Raw genomic sequence first — 21,862 nt, 5'->3', positions numbered from 1 at the left:
TTGAATGTCCATTTTGAAAAAAAATTTGACAGTCCCCTTCTGCGAATGAAAATGAATGAAATTACAGGAAAAGAAGAACATTTGGGGGATAATAACTGTTAACATTAATGTAAAACTAACTGTCTAATTCAAGTTCAAACTGAAAATAGAACACTGTGTTTCCCTTTCCTTCAGTGCTCATGGCAGATAGTGCTATTAAAGATTCCTTTGTCTGTGTCTCCATATGTCTGGTTAATGATCTTTGATCCTGAGTCATGGTGCATTGGCTCCCCATTTTGCTGACTCAAGCCACAGTATGTCAATATGTAGACTGTCCCATCTGGGACAACTGATTTTTCGACCATCCTAAATTACACCTGAGGCGCAGGGCCAGAATGGTATGAACTGGAGATTTGTCTAAACAATTTTGCTTTTATTATTATTCGCCGCAAACCTTCTGCCTCTGGTGTTCTTGAGTATATGCTGGGAGCTCCCACAAAGGTCTCCCTTGGATCAGCGTCACGGAGGGAGGGAAGACGATTTGTATATTCGTATACTTCTCCTTGCCTGGGCATCTCCATGTTCGTGTGTTTGAGTAGTATGTTGGCGCTGGTCACAGAATTTCTACCCTTCTAGGAGGTCTGTATAGTTGATATGCAGTTTCCATTGGAGTTGGATTGTACGGAGGCAGATTATGAAGCTTTTCTGGATCACTGATTGGCTCATAAGGTGACACCGGTTTTCCTGGGATAGGTTCAAATCAATACATCTCCCCCAGATGAGGTTGCTGTAAATGGGGTGGGTGTTACAATTCATGTTGGCTGCTGTTTATTTACTGCTCTTTTGAATAAATTGCGCATTGCTGAAGGTACCATGGTCTCCCTCTCCGGTGTAGTTGGAAAATCTCCCAAATAAATGGGAGAAGGGGATCGTAGAGGCGTCATTCATGTCGAGGCTACAGATGCTATAGGACTTCTATCTGGTGTATGCACCTGTGATGATTGAGTTGCTTCCATTATTTTGTAAGCCCCAGTTTTTAGCCCTCTCCAATATGGACTTCTCCTCCACCGTGTGATTTCGATGAATAAGTCTTTCCCTGGCCCACTTGTTCGAATTCTTACACAGGATGCCTTCTCATGTAACGATCATTCATTCTGTAAAGCACATTCCTGGCCACTACATTGCTGCAGTACTCACCCCTTATTTTCTCACCATGATGATATCGTTGGTGCCTAAGGAGTAGCTGCCAGTTGGCACAGGACACGCTACACTCTGCACACTTGACAACCATTCTGAAAAGTGTCCAGAGAGACAATATTAAAAGTCATTCAATATTAGGACAATTTTAAAACTATAATATATGGCTTACAAGAACCCGCAATCATTTCGGCAATAAACTTTGCATTTAAATATTAGTGGTTTCTCTTTGTTTCTATTTATAAAAATATGTATTAGAATGAAACAAACTAAATAAAGTAAAACCATCACACACAGATAGTTATTTCATTGACTTACGTAGACAAATGTTGTTGTTTGTTTGATTAAGGATTAAGCAAATGCCTTGCCATTTTTATCATAATTATGCAAAAGGAGTACATTTCAAAATACCAAAATTTCTTTTGAACAAAAGCACCAAAACGACCCCACAATATACTGGACAGTACTGCCCATACCGTATTTAAAAATGTTTCAAAATGTATCATATAAAAATACTAATCTGTCCATCCCTCCACTATGACAACATCAGAACCCTCAGAAGTGAGAGTCCTCGCTTCTTTGACTTTCATATTCTGGATCTTCCTTCAGGTGGCTGTGAATATGACAAACCACCAACTAACCTCAGCACAAGTATCTGAGAGCATTTTTCGACTAATGCCTCAGAAAACAAATAGGTACATTTATGTCGGCTAACCAAAAAGAGTCTCGTTCACTCCACAAATAGAATTCACAATAACACCAGGGCTTACATACCCTATCTTTGTGTCTTGTTAAACAAAAAGTGTTGGGCTAAACACAAATTAGAGGTTGCTCTCAAGCATGCGGTTCCCGCCATAAAATGGCTTCAATCTGTCAAGATGGACAATTTTTGGTACTGCTTTAGGGTCGTTCTGTATTTTATAAACTAAATCAGATAACACTCCAATTACATGATGTGAACCTTCCCAGTTTGTTTGAAATTTTGGATTACGACCTTTTTTCTTTGTTTTTGTGTGGAGCCAAACAATGTCTCCTATTTTATACTATCTTACCCTTATCTTATGATCATAGTATCTATTATGCCTCTTGCTTGCTTCCATCATATGATTCCTTGCTTTGTCATGAATTTTCCACATTCGGGCAAGTAGATGTTTAATATGCTCGTTTTCTGGGTCTTCAGCTGTTTCTTGTTCGAATTTTGGCGGAGGTCCGAAAATTAGGTCAACAGGTAGTTGAACCTTCCGTCCCATCATCATCATATTCGAAGTTTGACCAGTGCTTTCATGTACAGATGAGATGATATGTATGCAAGCATAGCCAGTTGAAGATGGTCATCCCAGTTTCGCTGATCGTGTGTAATATACTTGCTTGATATATCTTCAATGGTGCAGTTAAACATTTCAACTAGACCATCACTTTGAGGATGAAAGCCGGTCGTCTTGGTCGTGTCGATTTACAGTCCGAAACAGAGTTCGCTAAATAGCTTTGATTGAAACTGACCACCCTGGTCAGTGTGTTGTTGTTGTGGTAACAAAAAACGGCAAATAAATTCTTCCACAAATAAATTAGTTATTGTTTCAGTGTTTTTTTTCCTGGCATAGGGATTGCATCATTCCATCGTGTGAGGTAGTCTGCAATTACTAATACGTATTTGTTTCCTCTATTTGATCTCGGGTATGACGCAGCACATCCATGGCTAAACTTTATAATTGGGCACCAACAATGTATTGTTTCATGGCTGCTATTGGGCGTAGCTTGGGCCTTTGCGGGATAGACATATTTCGCATTCTTGACAATATCGTCTGACACTTTCTTTATAGCCGACCCAGTAGAAACGGCTTCGTACTCTTGCAATGGTGCGAGTCACGCCAAGATGCCCAGCACTGGGGTCATCATGCAGCATCTTCACGATTTCATTTGTCTGGCTGTTAGGCAATATAAGTTGCCATCGGATTTCACAAGTATCAACTATTATTCATTTTCTGTAGAGTTTTCATCAAGAAGCTGTATATGATCCCTTTGAGACCACTAAGTCTTAACTATTGAATCACACAGAGATACATGTTCCGACAATAGTTTTGTATCTCCAGCCTGCTTCCATTTCATGATAAAGAAAGATTTTGATTTTCATTCTTGGAAAATAAATGTCATGAAATGTTTGTAGAAATTGTATAATTTAAATTTGAATTCTGACTTCCTTTAAACATATAATTTGGCAAAAGCTGTGAAAGAAGGGAGTAAGCAAAGTCACACACAATACTGCTAACATAAATGCCACACATATTGCGCAGGCTTTGTACGAGAGAGACATATATACAGCCAATATGACGTAAACTATCAATTTGTATCCATGTCCTCCTGGTCCCTTCCCCCAAATTAAAACAAATATTTATTACAAACTGTGCCTTACACATGCAAACTTGTCCATTGGCGTATGACAATGAGGCCTGAAACACTTCACTAGCACATAAATATTTGATCTGTGATCAATGAAAGGTAAGAAGAAAAAAAAAATCAAACTTGACATGTTCCAAGTAGAGCGAAATTCCATATTAAGAAGGCGTGAACATTTCCAAAAACCAATACCCTAAAGCGAATAATGCAGAGTTATCGGCATCATCACACCGACATGTTGCAACATATTGGGACAGGACATCCAGAACCTGACATTACTCTGAGAACGGAAGTGTGTATTCATATTCTCACGATTGTCATGTCACACAGTAGCAAGGACAATCCGCATGTCAACCTATGAATTCATTAGGAACAAATACGAAATACTCGAATGAGTACATTTGTCACATGAAAATTCGGGTGAGGACTTGAAACAACTTAAATTAATGGAAAGGAGCCAAACATGTAATGACATTGTTAAAATATTGGCACTCCCACCACTATCCCTCTGTCCTTTAGAGAATACTCTTAAGTTCTTAATGTATTTTGTACTAAGACCATGCGACATTAAGGAGCGAAATATTGTACCAGTTTCAACTACAATAACAAGCATATTTGGCTTTGAAGGTAATCAGTATAAAATATATTTATTTCTTCTTTTCTTGTATGTTTTAATTACAATTTAATTTTTTCAATTCCAGCATTAACATGACTGCTGTATGAATTAGTCGTTTGATTCGCTGGATTACTAAACAGCCCTTCAGCTATAAGTTGCACTCCTGCCATAGGAATAGCTGTACGTAAATTATTTGCTACAACTAGTACATGTAAACCGTTGCCGTGCAAATGATCATGACACATGAGATATGCATCATATGCTGTTAGCGTATGTGAATTGTGGCTTCATCTCAGCTAAATTCAAGCTGTACAAAGGTATTCTATTGAGAAAAAGATATTATAGCTCTGTTACAGTGAACTCGGGATTCTAAGCGGTTCTTCAAAAGACATCTGTGAGAAATACAATCACCAGAGTCTTGCTTATTACTATAGAAGTTACCACCACAACCATCCCACCACACTCAGCTCAGAGTGGAATGCAAGGACTGCAAATAAGGTAGCAATTGTTACTGATGAATTGCATACTGAGGAGATGACACAGAAACTTAAAATTGAAGCATTTTATCCTGGTTTGACTTTAACTTCACAACCAGCCTAATTCGCAACTTCGAGGTCAATGAAACAGATCATACTTGAACGATGGATAAAATCACCCGAACGAACGAGAAAATGATAATCAGTTGAAATAAAGCTGTTTACTTATTATTTATTCGTTATTTCCTATGTTACTTATTCCCTATTTAAGCGGTAGCTGCTTACTTATTCCTTATTCACTCGAGAAAAATGGACGAGGAACTAACTTGATGTCAATGATGTATTGCTCTTACGACACGTGTTTCAACTCAGCGTATATTTATCCAACAATGTCTCGAAAACGGTTATACTAATTTCTTTAAATATTACATACTGTTAGATCCCTAACATGAAACTAAGAGGTGCTGAAATCAGAATCCTCCAAGTAGAGGTTCAGTTATTTCAAACTATTAATATAATCGATCCACATTTTACTTTTTTCATAACAGGTACCCATAAGTTGCTACTTTTTTAATCTCGATTAAATTGGTCAAGGCTTCTTTCGTGGATCGAACATATCCCAAGAAATAAAGTCTACAGAATGGATATATGTCCAAACTGTTTAGTGAGGGATGTTAATGCCCATATGCATGCATAAGATTAATCCTCTTACAGCATGTGCTATTTCACAACTCATGTATTTAGCCCCCCACCCCCGTTTATCGAAATTGACGCGACGATGTTTTAAACAATTTTTGCTACTCTTGAAACAGATAACAAAATTGGTATTGTTTAAAGTCCACGTATGGGCTAAAAAGAGATTTTTCCTTGCCGGCTTTCTTATACCTATCATGTATTGAACTCTCTATTACTTGAAATTTGCACCACGAATTTTCTTCTCACGTTTCGTATTGTTGGAATAGAACCATTGCTAGCAATTATCCAAGAGGCGCTGAAATGAAAGTCCGCCAAGTAAGGGTTCAGTTAGTACAAAATATTAAGTGAATCGTTCCACCGTGTATGGGTTTCTTTCCAGCTATCATTTGGATCATTGGCACTTGTTTCGCGCTTACCTCTCTACAAAGTTCGTCAAGACGTCTCTTGTGAATCGAACATATCCCAAGAGATAAAACCTAAATATAGTGCTATTGTCAAAACGAGATGTGATATTAGGGTCCATGTGTATACGTTGGATTTAATGTTCTTACGGCATGTGTTTTAAATCCCCGTATATTGACTCTTCTTGCCTAAACTAGTCAAGACCGTATTCATCAGTCGAACACATCACTAGACACAAACATCAAGGACGTATCCATCTCAATACTCTTTAAAGAGAGGATGTTGGACCCATCTTATACATTGGATTTAATCCTCTTATATCATGTGTTATTCACCCCCAACCTTATTTAGCGCGCTTTTTCTCGAAATCGGCTAGAAGAACATAACAACTGTTGGAACTGACCCCTAAACAGGAGCTATGGAAGAGGGATCGCAATCAAGATTCTCTAAGATGGCGTTTACTCATAGCCGTGTACAAATCATATTAGGGATGAACTGCAGGGTCCACATATTTACTAAAGATGTAATCTCCATGTATACATGCCATATATTGAGTTCCCGATTTCTCGAAATCATATTGATAGAATAGATTCACAATGTACATGTATTAATATCCGCTATCTAAAAGTTGTCCCTGATTTCACTTATTCAATACAATGACATTAATACGACTTTTGCATGAGTGTAACATATCTTCAGGGACGAAATCTCAAGGAATGGTTCATGTCAAAAGTCTCTAAATGGGGAATTTCAGTGCCTATGTATATTCATAAGATTTAACGCTCTTACTGCACGTGTTCTATACCCCACCTGAACAATTTAGCTCGAAATCGGAACAACGTTTTTTATTATTAATATTGGCTACTGTTGTAGCAGATTCTTAACTAGGAACTGTGAAACAAGCGTTGAAATCAAAATTCTGTAAATAGGGGTTCACCCATCGCACGTTTTAACTGCAATCTGTCCAAAATGTGTTTCTCTTTAATCACGCAAAAGGGGTCGATTAAAGGGGCTCAGTTACAATTATGATTTCAAGTTTTTTGGCACTGATGATTACAATTACAATTGCAATTTATTTGCAAACCAGGATTACGATTTCAGGAGGATGATTACGATTGCGGTTACTGAGGGATGATTACGATTACGATTGCTGAGGTATGATTACGATTACGATTACTGAGGTATGATTGCGATTGCGATTAGTGAGGGATGATTACGATTACGATTGCTGAGGTATGATTGCGATTACGATTACTGAGGTATGATTACGATTACGATTGCTGAGGTATGATTGCGATTACGATTACTGAGGTATGATTGCGATTGCGATTACTGAGGGATGATTACGATTACGATTGCTGAGGTATGATTGCGATTACGATTACTGAGGTATGATTACGATTACGATTACTGAGGTATGATTACGATTACGATTGCTGAGGTATGATTACGATTACGATTACTGAGGTATGATTACGATTACGATTACTGAGGTATGATTGCGATTGCGATTACTGAGGGATGATTACGATTACGATTGCTGAGGTATGATTGCGATTACGATTACTGAGGTATGATTACGATTACGATTGCTGAGGTATGATTACGATTACGATTACTGAGGTATGATTGCGATTGCGATTACTGAGGGATGATTACGATTACGATTGATTTGTATTTGCTTGCATGCCATTTGTTGTACTGCGCAGACAGCATACAATGTATAACTGGAAAACAAACAATTTTAACTCTTTGTAAATCTTTATTGATAATTATTTACCTTCCAAGTAACATGCCTATGAGCACTTCTTTATCGCTGTTTACAACACATTGGCTTCAACAATTTGAGTTGTTATTGTTGTTACAACGAATAAACATTAAGCGTTCAAACGTTCACCTGTCAGATCACACCTGTCTTTTGTGAAGACTGCTTGTAATAGAAAACAGGCTGCAGCACTTGATGCATAAGGCCCTGAAGTAATCCTCCAATGTGGTGTTTGTCTGTGAACACTTTAGTTGAGAATCGTCCATGAATTTTAAAAACACTAAGCTATTTCTCGTGGGTGAGGAGGCATTCTCTGTACTTTCTTTTTCTTCAGGGATACACTAAGGTAACATCCATCTGGGGTCGATGACAGTTGCTATTATAATCATAATTACACTATGCTATTGCACTGCCAATGGAAGACAATTATAATTACGATTACAGTTCACATGGTATTCGATTACAACCGATTACAATTATAATCATAATCGGGTCAATGCCTGGTTTTAATACGATCTGTATCCATAACGACCGTCCTAAATCTTCGTTTGCTTTCCACGAACTTGGGAATCAAATATATCCATATATCCAAAAACTATCAAAGAACGATACCTGCCAGAAGCATTAAAGGGGTGAACTGTATGGTCTATATATGGACTGAAGAGATTATCTCCTTGTATAATTTGCTGTACCTACCATCTACTGAGCTCCCTATGTCTCGAAATCAGCTAGACAAATTTTCTTGCAACTGTTGGAACAGATCACTAGCAAGAAAATCCCCAAGAGGAGTTCAAGTCAAAATCCTCTATTGCTGTATGACACAATAGGCTCGACCAATTATCTCGTAACCATTCCGTCTTTCGGATTAGATTTTTGACTATAAACAAAAGAGTTTTTCAGATGAAAATACTTTAAGGAAGGGTTCACTTAATGTAAATATTTTAATATAGTCGATCATCTCTTTGTAATCAGTTTTACACAGCTGGTACACTTACTTTTCTCTACTTGAGCTAGACTAATTGTTTCGTCTCAAATAGTATAGTGACCGACATGGGGCACTGACTATGGATGCCCTGAAGAGAGTTCAAATTTGTAGCAGTTTTGAATCTGCAATAAGCAAGTGGTAACCTATTCTTTATTGAATCAGGGATAAGGAATAAGTAACCAATTCAATGTCAAAATGTCAAAATGTTTGAATCGGTAATAAGTAATTGCATATTTACCGAATTAATTATTGAATAGTGAATTATGAATAAGCAGCCAACTTGATTTTAATGTGTTTTAGAAGACTCGACCATCCGGGTTCCTAAGGCAGCTCCTGTAAAACGTAGTGTACGTAAATATCATTGATAACAGGTGTGTCGCATACGCCATATATGGTGCTGCATTCGAGGTCAAGATCATAAATCAATATTAAAATTAGCCATCACATTTTTCATTTCGCTGTAGAACTTTAAATCCGTTTGAGATTAAGGAATGAACATTTAAAGACATATATCATCACTAAAAGGCTGTCATATGCTGTCGTGAAGGTACAGTTTACTAGGCAAGGTAATAGCTCAGTGTTTTACGTTGCTATAACAGTTTTATTTCAGCTTTGTACCTTTGAATCTGTCTGAGATCAAAGGACGAAGCTTTATATATTTATTCGTCATCGTCAGCAATGCAGTATGGTGTACTGTTATATAATATTAGAAAGTGGTTTACATGTCTTACCTGGGTGGGGATGGTATCTTTAAATTCAAAGACAAGATAACAATATTTTATTTTTCCATCGCTTTTCCTTTCCACTGGGTAATTTTAAAGTACTTAAAGATTACGGATTTACAATTAATAAACTTTCACATTATTTACATTAGATATGTCGTGTCTCACATCAGGGTTGATATTTGAAAAGGTATATATATATATATATATATATATATATATATATATATATATATATATATATATATATATATATATATATATATATATATATATATATATATATATTACGTACCATATTACTAGATTTTTTGTTGGTATTGTTCAAATCGTACCAGTTCAAAAATTGTTACAGATTTTCTTTTACAAACCCTATTTTTTGAGTTTCGTAATTGTTGGTGGACAATGTACTGTGCTTCGCCTATTCTATTTCTTCAAAGTGTATCTATGTATTTTTAAATTTGGTATTAATTCTTAACTTCAAGATGACACGTGTTGGTGTCAATACAAGATACATCTGACAAAGCCTTATTACTTTTGATTGTATGGGTTATTTTATTGCAAGTAACTATATATCTCTTGAAAGGATTTATGATTACTGCAAAGATTATTTTCATTGATTCCCGGTGAATCATAGGGAATAATGGAGCTACTACTAGGGCGAAGGAATTATATATCGTACAAAGTTAATTTGAAATACAAGTTGATCGCTCTGCAAGGTATTTTTATTCTTTGTAATAAAAAGATGTATGCAACTATGAGTTATGTTCACAATGATCGTTCAGCGTTATGGATAATCTCAAATGAACTAATGGAGCATTCAACGTTAAAAAATATGTTTCTGCAGTTAGCGGTGTAAGAATCCAAATTTGCTATAAAGTTTATATTTGATGTGCATTTTTTCTGCTACTCTTAACTGAATATATATTTGTTAGAAAGTATCATTGCACATAAAAGTGCGGAAACAAGTATCTTTAACTATTTGCCCATAAAACAATAGACTAATGTGTATTCAATAAATTATCAAGATTGAAGATAATAAATTCGGTATACGATATTCACAATAAAACAGAATGCTGGTGAGTGAATAGTTTCGTCAGGTCTTAGTGGTTAGTAACAAAAATAAATCTTCATGAAATGTTATTTATTTTTATCAATTTCATGGAGTTACAAAATTATGTATTGATTATGATCACACCTTCAGAAGGTTTCTGAAATGCAATCCTTTTGAAAAAAAGCAGTTTTTTAAAATTGCACTCGTGAATGTTTATAAAATCACATTATAAGTGTAATCGAATTTGTTTGTAATCTAATGCATTATTGTTCTCTATACAGCATTTCCAAGCAGTAAATTATGTAGTGCGAACGTCTAGATAAAATAATGTAAAATAAATCATAAAATATGTTGCAAATAGCAAATGTTACGTTATTTAAATGCGGAAAAGCAGGATAATTACTGCTTTGAATTTTTGATAACATCTGTTTGATGAAATGATTAAAATACCGAAGGTTATAAATATCAATCACGCTGGACTCTAATGGTTAGTTACTTTGAAATCTTCCATATATATATTTATATATACAGAGAGAGAGAGAGAGAGAGAGAGAGAGAGAGAGATGGAGAAAGAGAAAATAACAGTCTGTTGTATATGTTAATGATTAAATATTCTAAAGACATTTGCAACAAACTAGTTTGCACTAGTTTTTTTTACTGTTTTGCTATTTTAACTATTCTTTTGTTGCTTTCAGAGCTTTTGAAACTACTTAAATGATGACGGATAAGTGACATGAGGAAGGATGCTACAATCATCTTATCTGTGCAGAAAATGGAATTGCATAAGAGTTTAATGTTGTTTTTTTTCGCAGGTTTTGGTGGTATAAACTGTCATTTGCCGAATCACACAGCCAGAATATAACGCCGGAATGGCGTTGTGTAAGCTTTTCTGAGTCGGCAACTGACAGTTTATACCACTACAAACTAAAATAAAAATAAAAATGTTAAACTCTTATAATTGCAATTCATTATAATTTTATTTATTGTTATTGTTATTCTAAAATAAGATATTTCCTACCAGTTTTGGAGCCGTTTAAGCGTATGAATTCTTTGTTCATGTGTCTGCTACGTAGCTATTTATCGAACAGGGGATTCTCCATACGCAGCGTAATAGCAAGGTCAGTAGTAAATAAAAAATATACAATTTTAGGCGATCTAAGGCTTTGCACATTCCACAGCATGGTCTTAATCTTCTGTTTAAGTTTGCTTATGTCATATTGAAAGCAAAGGATATGTTGTTTTGCTTGACATACGAATGACTCTTGACTTTGATGGCATCATTGTGACATGGCCGAATCCTTAGTGTCTAGACACGTGAGTAACCAATCTTTGCGACTTTAAATCTATTTGCGCTATCTACAGGGTCTACCTACAAATGAAATTAAGATTATTGGTAAATGGTTATAGTGATGGGGTCTACTAGTGAAAATAGTGCAAGACATCGACACTGACCTTTACGATGGGGGTGTAGTGGATCTCACACCCATCCTCACGTCGTAACTATCAAGGTCGGCGTCTTAAATTGTAGGACAGTGTATCAAATTGTTATAATATATGTCTTTGATCCCCCGTCCTCCCAATCCTTATATCCATTTACCTATATATTTAATATGATTTGTAACGAGCTGATGTGAAAGTGCTGTTGCCTAAATATTATTGGCAGATTTTGAGTTCCAGCTTTTCTTTTTCAAATCTCGTCAGAGAAAGAATTATATTCAGAAAAAACAACGAAGATTTGTTATTTAATTCTGTCAAATCAATTTATTCAATTTTCTACATAAAATATAAACCAACCATTTTTATTTCGTTTCAAAGGCGTGCAGTGTGTATGCATTCCAGTTCAGAGTTTACATTAGTTTCTTTGCACGTGACAATTTATAGAATGTAGTTTAAATTATTTCTCCGCACAATTTATACAGAAATAAACGCAATTGGGTCCGATCACATGATTATGTTCTGACCAATGGAAATCTTCTTTTCATTTCTCTTCAACTGATTCATCTGCAATTTTTCATCAATGACTTGGCGCAATATATTAAATACATTTTTTTTTTCTGCGTTTATCGTGGTATAAACTCTTAGTTGCCAAATCTCACAGAAAATGATGACTGCATACCTAAAAGTTATCGTATTTTTATATATAGAGAAAGCAATGCCTGCTTCAGGTTGACAGTTCTATTTTCCCCTTGACAGTTTTATCATTATATCATTGTTATATCACAATGATGTCCAATACGTCCCACAGTTCCTAGACATATGCTATCAAGCTTTAATGAATAACGTCATAAGGCTGACTCAACAATGAATTGATTACGTTATCTGGAGCTGAGCGGTAAACTTAAATGTGTTACCAACGTGTATCTTCATGTCCATACTACATAATAAACTGAAATAAATATATCTATAGAATTTGTTGAGGCACTTTTTCACATTGTATATTGCCAGTTTTATTGATGATACATTGAATCAAATGGAAATGATGTGTGTTGAAAACTTTGGAATATAATTGATGCGGTGTTTAAGTCACTGCTGAGACTTTCCGAGGAAATGAAAATCATCTTGTCAATGTTAATAAGTTTAAAATGTTAAATTGTTCGATACCAACTTTAAAGATAAATATAAGTAGCCTAAAATATAAAAGTACCCAAGTTTTATTTTTTTGTGAAATATGCAGGAGGTTGGTAAATATTTAGGTTTGTTTCTTCTGTAGTGTGCTATGCATATGATATTGTATTTTATGAAAATAATGAATTCGAACAGCATTCTTTGTTGCAGTGTATTAAGCAGTTCAGTGAATACAATCCGACCCAGTGACAAAACAAGGTAAAAAACATTTCGGATCGTCTGTGATGCTTTCATAACATTCATACACTTTACGTCTACAATATGACAGTGTCGAGCGCTTGGTAGATAAGCGAGATTTTCATATGTTTGAGCTCATATATTTCCACGAGCACTATATTTTTAATGAAGTTAACATCTATCAAACAGAGTGAACATTTTCATGGACTTTCCCTTTGTCTGCCATCTATTGACTCAACAATACATTTTCTGTCAGCTGCTATTTACGTAGGACACTTTCATCAGTCTATTATTTTAATAGGTGATGTTTCGTTGAATGATCAGGCAAAGGAAAACACGATATTGTTGTCTGGGTAATAATCTTATCATTGTGTTTAAAATACAATGTTTCATGACAAAGGGCTTTGGTTTTACTTGAGTCATTCATTTAGTCGCTTAATAGAAATGTTTGTATTGTTAGGATACCATGATCTGCTCATATTGTATTAGGATTATAGCGTGAGTCAGTGATAAGTCTTTGCTGTTTTACTGAATAGTTAATTATTGTTTGGTTTGTCTTTTTTAAAAATAAATTTATTATTCTGGTATATAGCTTTTATTCCTTAACTAATATATAATTTTATTCAAAATCTTCCATACGTGAAACCTCATATTCTTTGAGTATTATACATGTCTATTGCATCCTTTACGTATAATTGCGTTTTAAAGCACATATTCTGGAAAGTTGGCATATATAACCCGCCCTTGATATGCATTCGGATATGACTTAGAAGAACTGTAATAAAGAACTCGTTAAAGCATATATTATACCGCAGGGACCTTGCGAAATGTAATTAAATGAACAGTGAGAAACGACCAAAATTGTACCTGAGATCTCTTTTGTCATCGATGTCTGTGGAGGAAAATGGAAAACAAATAATGACAATGACTGGATCGAAATACGAAAATACTCTACTTTGAAACGCAGAAGAGATCTCAGCGCATTTTATAACGTTTAAACGACAATATGAGAATAAATATTTTGGATCGGTATCTTCTGGTCAAGCTTGTCGACGATAGTAAATATACACATTACAAGTTACCCCATGTCTCCTAATATATCTAATTTTGCCATGTTTTACTTAATATTTGCTGCTCATATTTCTTCATCATAAATCTAGAACAAAAAGGTTTATAAAGTTATGCACTTGAATTAAAATGTTTGTACTCCATAAAAGTTGACGACGTGATTTATTATTGTTGTTCTCATTTTACTTCCATTGTATTGTTATTCTTGTTCTCCTCTCGCTATGTTCTATTCTCCACAAACAGAAACTGAAATATGTGTCAGAATTATTCTCCGAACATTCATAAAGAATTTGTGATGAATTTTCTTCTTGTAATATGGGTGAAGAAATTACGGATTACTAAGGAAGCACTTTAAAACAGAGTGCCGTCGCAGTAAAATGATAATTTGACACGTTAAAAGTGTAGCTGAATCATCGTTTTCGTATTTCAATACCACGGTGTCAGCTCATTGTTCGGAAATATTCATGTAATTTCGGAGGAAATAAAACTTTTCGAGAACATGACTACTTCCATAGTAAAAATAATGTGTTGTACTAATCATGTGGGAATAATGAATCAAATTTACAATCAACATTCATTGTCAAGAAATAATAATAAATTAGAAAATGATATCATTTTCACACTTACATGCATTTAAAACAGCGCAGATGTTTCACAGTAACTGTGTTCGAGAGCAAATGATATATGTATAGAGAGAAAGTTGTGTATGCTGAATAAAATCAATAAAATAAATCCCACATACACGAACGATGCACGTAGATAATGGTTGTGGTTGTTTCGACTTCATTTGCTCGCACAAACAATTACGAAATTAATTAATACAATTAAATGAGAGAGATTAGCTTGAGCTGATTGAAATGTATGCAAACCAAAATAAACAAACGCTCACACACATATCCAGCTAATGTAGGTAGATTTTGGGAAGGCGTTTTTAATTTATTATGCACCTGCAAGACCCGTCTCCCCCCATAGATTAGTTAGATGTAACAGTCTTTTAAATAAGAGAAGGATATATTAGTGTCAGATGTATGAAATAAATACAAAGCACACACAAACACAAACGTGCACAGGCATATACAGCTAATGTAGGTAGCTCTCAGAAGAGGCAGTTTCGATTTCTCGTGCGCTAACAAGCAATCACATAATTAAAATGAGCAATTATACGAGACAGTAAGTACTATGTTAAAGTACAGTACACACACACACACACACACACACACACACACACACATAAAGAGTTTCACAAATGGGTAGCTGGTATTTTGATTCTTTTTTTCTTTAAAAGTCTTACACAGAACTCAACATTTACATCTTATTTCACAATGTCAACATGGATTTGGTGTTATCACTCTCACATACGAATCGGCTTCATCTTTAGTAACCAAAAAGAAAACAGTTCCATCTCGACCATGTCACAAGTTTGATGGCAGCGTCTGCACAGAAACTTTACATTCAAGAACCCATTGAGAACAAAACCAAGCTGAAAATAGTGGCTTCCGGAGATATTCCAGTATCTGACAGTTCCACGATGGACAAGTTTGAGGAAGAGATGCCACCGGGAACCGAACTTATTCTCCTGCACTACTTCTATTCCACTATCGAAGGTTCTCCAAGTGGAAAAGTAGTTCGATGGATAAAACACCATTTCAGGAAAACCCTGGACATAGCTGTTTACCTAATTTAAATCCACAAAATTAAGAGACTTAATAAGGCAGCTGGACCGCATGCGGATTGAAGAGCAAAAACGCTTTTAGGAAATGCAGTCAGCTTATAACAGCGATGACGTTATTCTTCCTGGTCGTGCCTGGAGAGGTGTACATGTCTGTGTGGACAACAACATTGTATTCGACAGCGAGCAGTAAGACAGGAGAACTATATTTGACCATCACCACCTTTTAGAGATAATCATAACAGCTTCCGATTCTATTTGAGTTGTTCGATTTAACCAAAAACCAGGACTCGGTTGTGGGTTAAAACTCTTGTCCCAAAGAAGTTCAACGTATGCTTAGTCACGATGTGGCTATTGACTGCGATTCCTATCTTCCTAGTCCACACGTATGTCTCCTAGGCAGAAACTAAACTTCAGTTAAGTGAATGTTTAGCCAAAATTTGACTAGTATTTACAATGCCCTTTGGATGAAATGCATGACTGTTATATAAGAAAATCTGGGAAACTTTATGATTAGCCAAATATTACTATCGGCTTTATTTTATTTTTCCGTAAGATACATATATGGTGTTTAGGCAGTAACCATATTTAAGATAAATGTATTTCTAGCCCAATTTGGCTAGTGTCTGCAATTCATTTTTGTATAACACTACATGCATAACTGTTAGAACCAAAATCTGACTATCTATGATTAAACAAATCTGGCTATTTACTTTAGTGTCATTTTCTATAAAGTACATGTACGAGTCTTAAACAGAAACCAAAATGTGGATAACTGTCTGCTTATCCAACTTTGGCTAGTCTCTACAATGCCTTAATGTATAAGCTACATATACGACTTTTAGAAACCAAAATATGGCTGATTGTATGCTTAACACAATTTACCTTGCCAGAATTATGTTCATTTATATAATCTGCACGTGGGACTGTTACCCGTTAAAATCAATTTTATTAAATGGGTGCTTGACCAAAATTTGGCCAGTGACCATAGGGACTGTGGCCATAATCTTCAAGTTATGACCGATGAAATAAATCAAATTGTTATTAACCACCTTTAGTAAAAATTGAAATGAAAGTTATTAACAAATAGTATCACAAGTTTTACAATGGTTTATGCTATTTCTACATTTCAAAATATTTTTTCAGTAAACCCATTCAAGAAAATACAATTAATAATAACATTTTTGCATTGCTAATGGAGTTTGATAATAAACCGTAGAACCCCTGTCCCTTCAAAACTTGATGATAGAGGCCATCATATTTTTCATCCCCTTGACATTTGCAATACAGTTTGCTTGCTGCTGATGACCACCTGATCAATGTGACTTGTAACCACAAATTGTGCTTCTATGGAATTTTAAGCGTTGTATACAGACACCATGATCGTTCCTTCTCAGAATTAATCATCTACATTTATCAAAAACTATGTCACAGGTTTTACAATGATTCATGTTATTTCTACATTTCATAATATTTTTTCAGTAAACCTATCCAAGAAAACACAGTTACTATATTGCACTTATTTTATTGCAAATAGAGTTTGGTAATAAACAGCAGAATCCTTGTCTTGTCAACACATGATGATAGACGCCATCATTTTGTTATTCCCTTGACGGTTTCAATACAGTTTGCTTGCTGCTGATGACCACCTGATCAATGTGACTTGTAACCACAACTTTGGATTCTATGGAACTTTAAGCGTTGTATACCGACAGCACGATCGTTCTTTCTCAGAATTAATCATCTACATTTTAAAATTTAATATACACATTAGTGTACTAACCGGCTAACTAATCTGTATGATGTTTTCAGTTACATTTGTTACATATTTGGTTCAATCGTTTGCAATCAAGCAATGTTCCAGTTTTTAACAATTTTGTACCAGTCCATCTGCCCAAGAATCCATTTATCTGTCAATCTACCTTTCATTATATCTTTCTTTCTTTTTTTTCTTTCGTTCTACCTACCTCGAATGTGCTTCATCTTGCATTGCTTGCAAAATCTCATACATTTGTGTGCATAAGACCACCTATACAGAACACCTGCATGTGATCCTTGTGAGTGTTTAATATTGATGTTTTACTTTTTATTCTGCGTACCATCACAAAATGAGATACATGCCATAGAGTTTACAAATTACACTGTAACCTGCTGAATCAACAAATGGTATAAAATCGTATTTGCCCCATTAATTTACGACTGATTTAAGAAAATTATTATTTTTTGAAATACAAATTTATGAGGTAAATTATCTTTTTTATCTCGCCCCTCTAATCAGGGAATATGAATGTCTTTTGAAACATTATTTTCAGAAAATGAATGGATTACCAAAATGAGAATACCAGAATGACATGGCGATGAAATATCCATATTTTAGTGGTAAATTCGCAACTTCTGAAGATTGAATATTTTCAAACAGTGCTTTTTTAAGCTGTGTTTCAAAATAATTCGAGAATGCAAACACGTGCATATTTACTATTCTGTATACTTGGCCATGTGCTCCATGTATCTTTAAAAGTGATCAATTGTTTGGATTTGAACTTGAGTGAACTGTTAATCTTTGAATCAAAGAAAATTCAATATTTGTTTTGATTGGTTTCTTCACAGAATTTGACAATAAATAAAATGAGCATGCCCTTCCTGTATATGTGAACTTTTGTTTTGATGGAAGTTTATGGTATTTTTAACATATCATTGACCATATTGTGCTAAGTAAATAAAAGCCAAGTGTCTTTCCCATGGACAAACAGAGGCAGCCAACATGGCTGGTCTGGATGGATATCGAACCTGTGACCCTTGGATTAGGTGTCTGATGCTCTACCAACTGATGTACCACAGCTTCCATATGTACAAAGAAAATGGAGGGAAAATTAAAAAATATGCATATACGAATCTTATTTTCAATAGCAATTCGGAATGGCAAGTTAATCCCTGCAATTTGTATCATGTCTGTATTTGAATATTTCATAATAAAGAATAGGAGGTCCTTATTAAGGTTAGAGTAATTAAGTCCAATAGAGTACGTAGGAAGCATAGTACCAAGTATATCAACAGAACTGGTAGAATTCGTTTTAGTTTTAAATTTGACATTATGTGTGTAATAAAACTAATGTACATGTATACACGACATTCTAATACCGTTATAATGAGATTGTTTAGGAGGCCATGACGGAACATAATACTTACAAATTAAACCCTTTGAAGGATATCTTTATATTTCCTGCCTCATATTACTTTCTTGGTGTTTTTATGAATATACAAATGCAGCATCAACTACGCCAGCTATCACGTATAACGAACCCACTATGAGTTGTAGGATACAACTGAATCACGAAAAGAAGGCCCGCAGAACAGTCCTAACGACCCGAAATTAATTAATTTGAAGTATGGTACTCTCAGTAGCAACCCCATTTATTCGTGTTTCTGCTTTGTGTTTGCTTTTAAATTATTTTGTATGCATTTTAGCTGTTAACCAAATTCAGTTCTACCTGGATCGTTTACCTTTCGTGAACTTACCTTCTCTGGTATTTTAGTAACCTTTAACTTTTCTTCAGTTTTTCTTTCAAGAATTTGCTAGAATTCTTCCGGTTATTTGTACGTCAATTGAAGTTTTCCTAAATAGATATTGAAGTTATTTTGAAGTCATCTTAAAGTTAGTTTCAAGTCACCTTCACGTTATTTTCAAGTTACGTCTATTTTAAACAGCTACTGTCTTTTAAAAGTAATTGAAATAGAAAATTACTTGGAGAATTAAAATTGCATACCTTAATGCTGCTCTCTTTCAGTAATTTTGCGTTCTAGCAATTAGAACCTGTCTTTTATTACAAGATATCCACCTGGTCCTCTTTTCGTGTTTAACGAGTAAAGCGCTATTCTTTTTAGGCTTCCTTGAGCGACTCTTCTTATCCCAGGACATTTAAGACTAATTTCGACCAAGGTTGTTGCTTTAAATTCACATTACTTCTAACGTGTACGCCTTAATTTATTCTGGCCAATCGTAAGCAGCGGTTCCTAAATTATCCCAAGATAATCATTTCTTTCGTTAGATTTAGACACATATGAACTAAGGTGCAGCTCAATTTCCCTTTGAAAATGATAATTTGACATGGGTTCCTATCAAGCGTCTACGGTTGATAGCTCATATCTTTACTTTCTCAGGACAGCGTTGCAATGCCCTGGTCAAATCTTATTGAGTTATACATGCTAGCCTTTCAAGTTTTAACACTGACACGGGGGAGAAAGGAAGTCAATGAAACAAAATCTAGTATTAAATGATATTGTTTTAGTTCCTGCAAGTGTCGTTGAAAGTGCGTTAATAATAGACAAAACTCCATGGGCGTTAGGATATGCTATATTAATTCATCACATGGATTAACTATTTCTGATATAAATATTTGGATTGTTGATAATCGTATCAAATGGTCAAATTTAGTTTTTTATACAGTGTCTTAATTCAGAAGAATATCTCAGCTGCGGAAGGTTATCGTATATTTCACATAAAATAAAAATCGAACTCAGGAAATTAACGATGATGTAGTAAGAAAAGAAACAACAACATAATAATCATTGTGCGAGCTGTAACAAAGCAATCTTCAAATAGTAATCCAAGACAATTTACAGCAGATAGAATTCATAGTAGTCTTGGTCAAACGCGAAAATGTGATGTTGACCTGTCTCGAATGTAATCGGCGTCGAGGCGTCAGTTCACAAATGTGAACGCGGTGGTAATTGTGTATCATCAGGAATTACTTGTAACTGTTCACGTACAAATCCACGTTGAGGAGCAGTTGAATCAAGTATGTAGGTTGCAGGTTTACCCGTGGATCTTACCCCGCTGAAACGTTTATAACGTCGCACCCCAAATATGATCAGTTGCTCCTTTTTTACCACCTTCAAGTTCACTAGGTTCGTATAACTATCTTACAGCCACATTACCTGGTACTGTATTTTTGGTGATTGCATTAATGTGTTTCATAGAAATTACACGAGTAATTTCACTATTTAACGCAGCTATTACACTTGGTAGTCTTGCAACCCATTCATGAGATCCCTTGTTTTTCTGAATTATTTCCTTCTCATACTGATATCCAAACAATCGCTCAACAAGTGTTTGATTAAATCGTTCAACCATTGCCTGATAGCGATGACTTGCGGTCTGTCCTAGTTTGATTTTGCATAATGTTTTTTCATCAGAGATGATACTGCACCAAAACACTCCTTCCCAGGATCAACCTGTAGTAACTGTGGCCATCGTAGACCACCACGTTGATAAATTCGTTCAAGCGCAGATGCAACTTCAGTTGCTGCTTTAGTTGAAATTGGTTCTGCTTCTTTATATGTACTTGCAACGTCAACAGTTAACGCGTATTTGTATGTACATTATTTACGATTACCAGTTTTCATGGTATCGTGTGGTAAGAACAAACTATCTGCTTGATGAACTTCATTGGGAGTGCTAACATCTAACATCGAAATGTGTATTCTGAATTTGTTAGAATGGTATATACATTTGCCGTATTGCTTGTCGTTCTAACCAATTTGCAGTAACATAATCTGTGACATTTGCTGCATCAGCAAGTTTATCAATCGCTGCTCTACCCCTCCCATATCTTCTTGGGCCATAATAAATCGATTCCATCACAATAATAACACTGGACAACAAATTTTTACAAAAGTCATGTTACTGAAATAAAATTAGTCAATTCTTATCAATTTTTATGTGCTGAACACGAATATGACAGTCAAATTGCAAAATTGGCTCTAGTTTTTTTGTAATCTGCAAGAAATTAATGTTTACATAACGAAATGCATTCCAATAGTAAAAGGTCAACTGTAATAGCCTACCTATAAAAAATCAAGTCATTGACTACATCTTAGATTTCTTCGCCTGTCTCTTGTACAGCTGTTCGGGAGCATCTCTGAGGAGTGTCCAGCAGTAGTCAGCCAGCATTGTAGTGGACCATTTTCCCTGGTATCTTTGTTCCATTGTTGCGATATCTTGATGAAAACGTTCGCCGTGTTCATCACTAACAATACC

The sequence above is a fragment of the Sinohyriopsis cumingii genome, chromosome 8, assembly GCF_028554795.1.
Source record: "Sinohyriopsis cumingii isolate HCF-2022 chromosome 8, ASM2855479v2, whole genome shotgun sequence".
NCBI lineage: Eukaryota > Metazoa > Mollusca > Bivalvia > Unionida > Unionidae > Sinohyriopsis > Sinohyriopsis cumingii.
The sequence above is the reverse complement of the archived record's forward strand: the minus strand, read 5'-3'. Positions refer to the sequence as shown.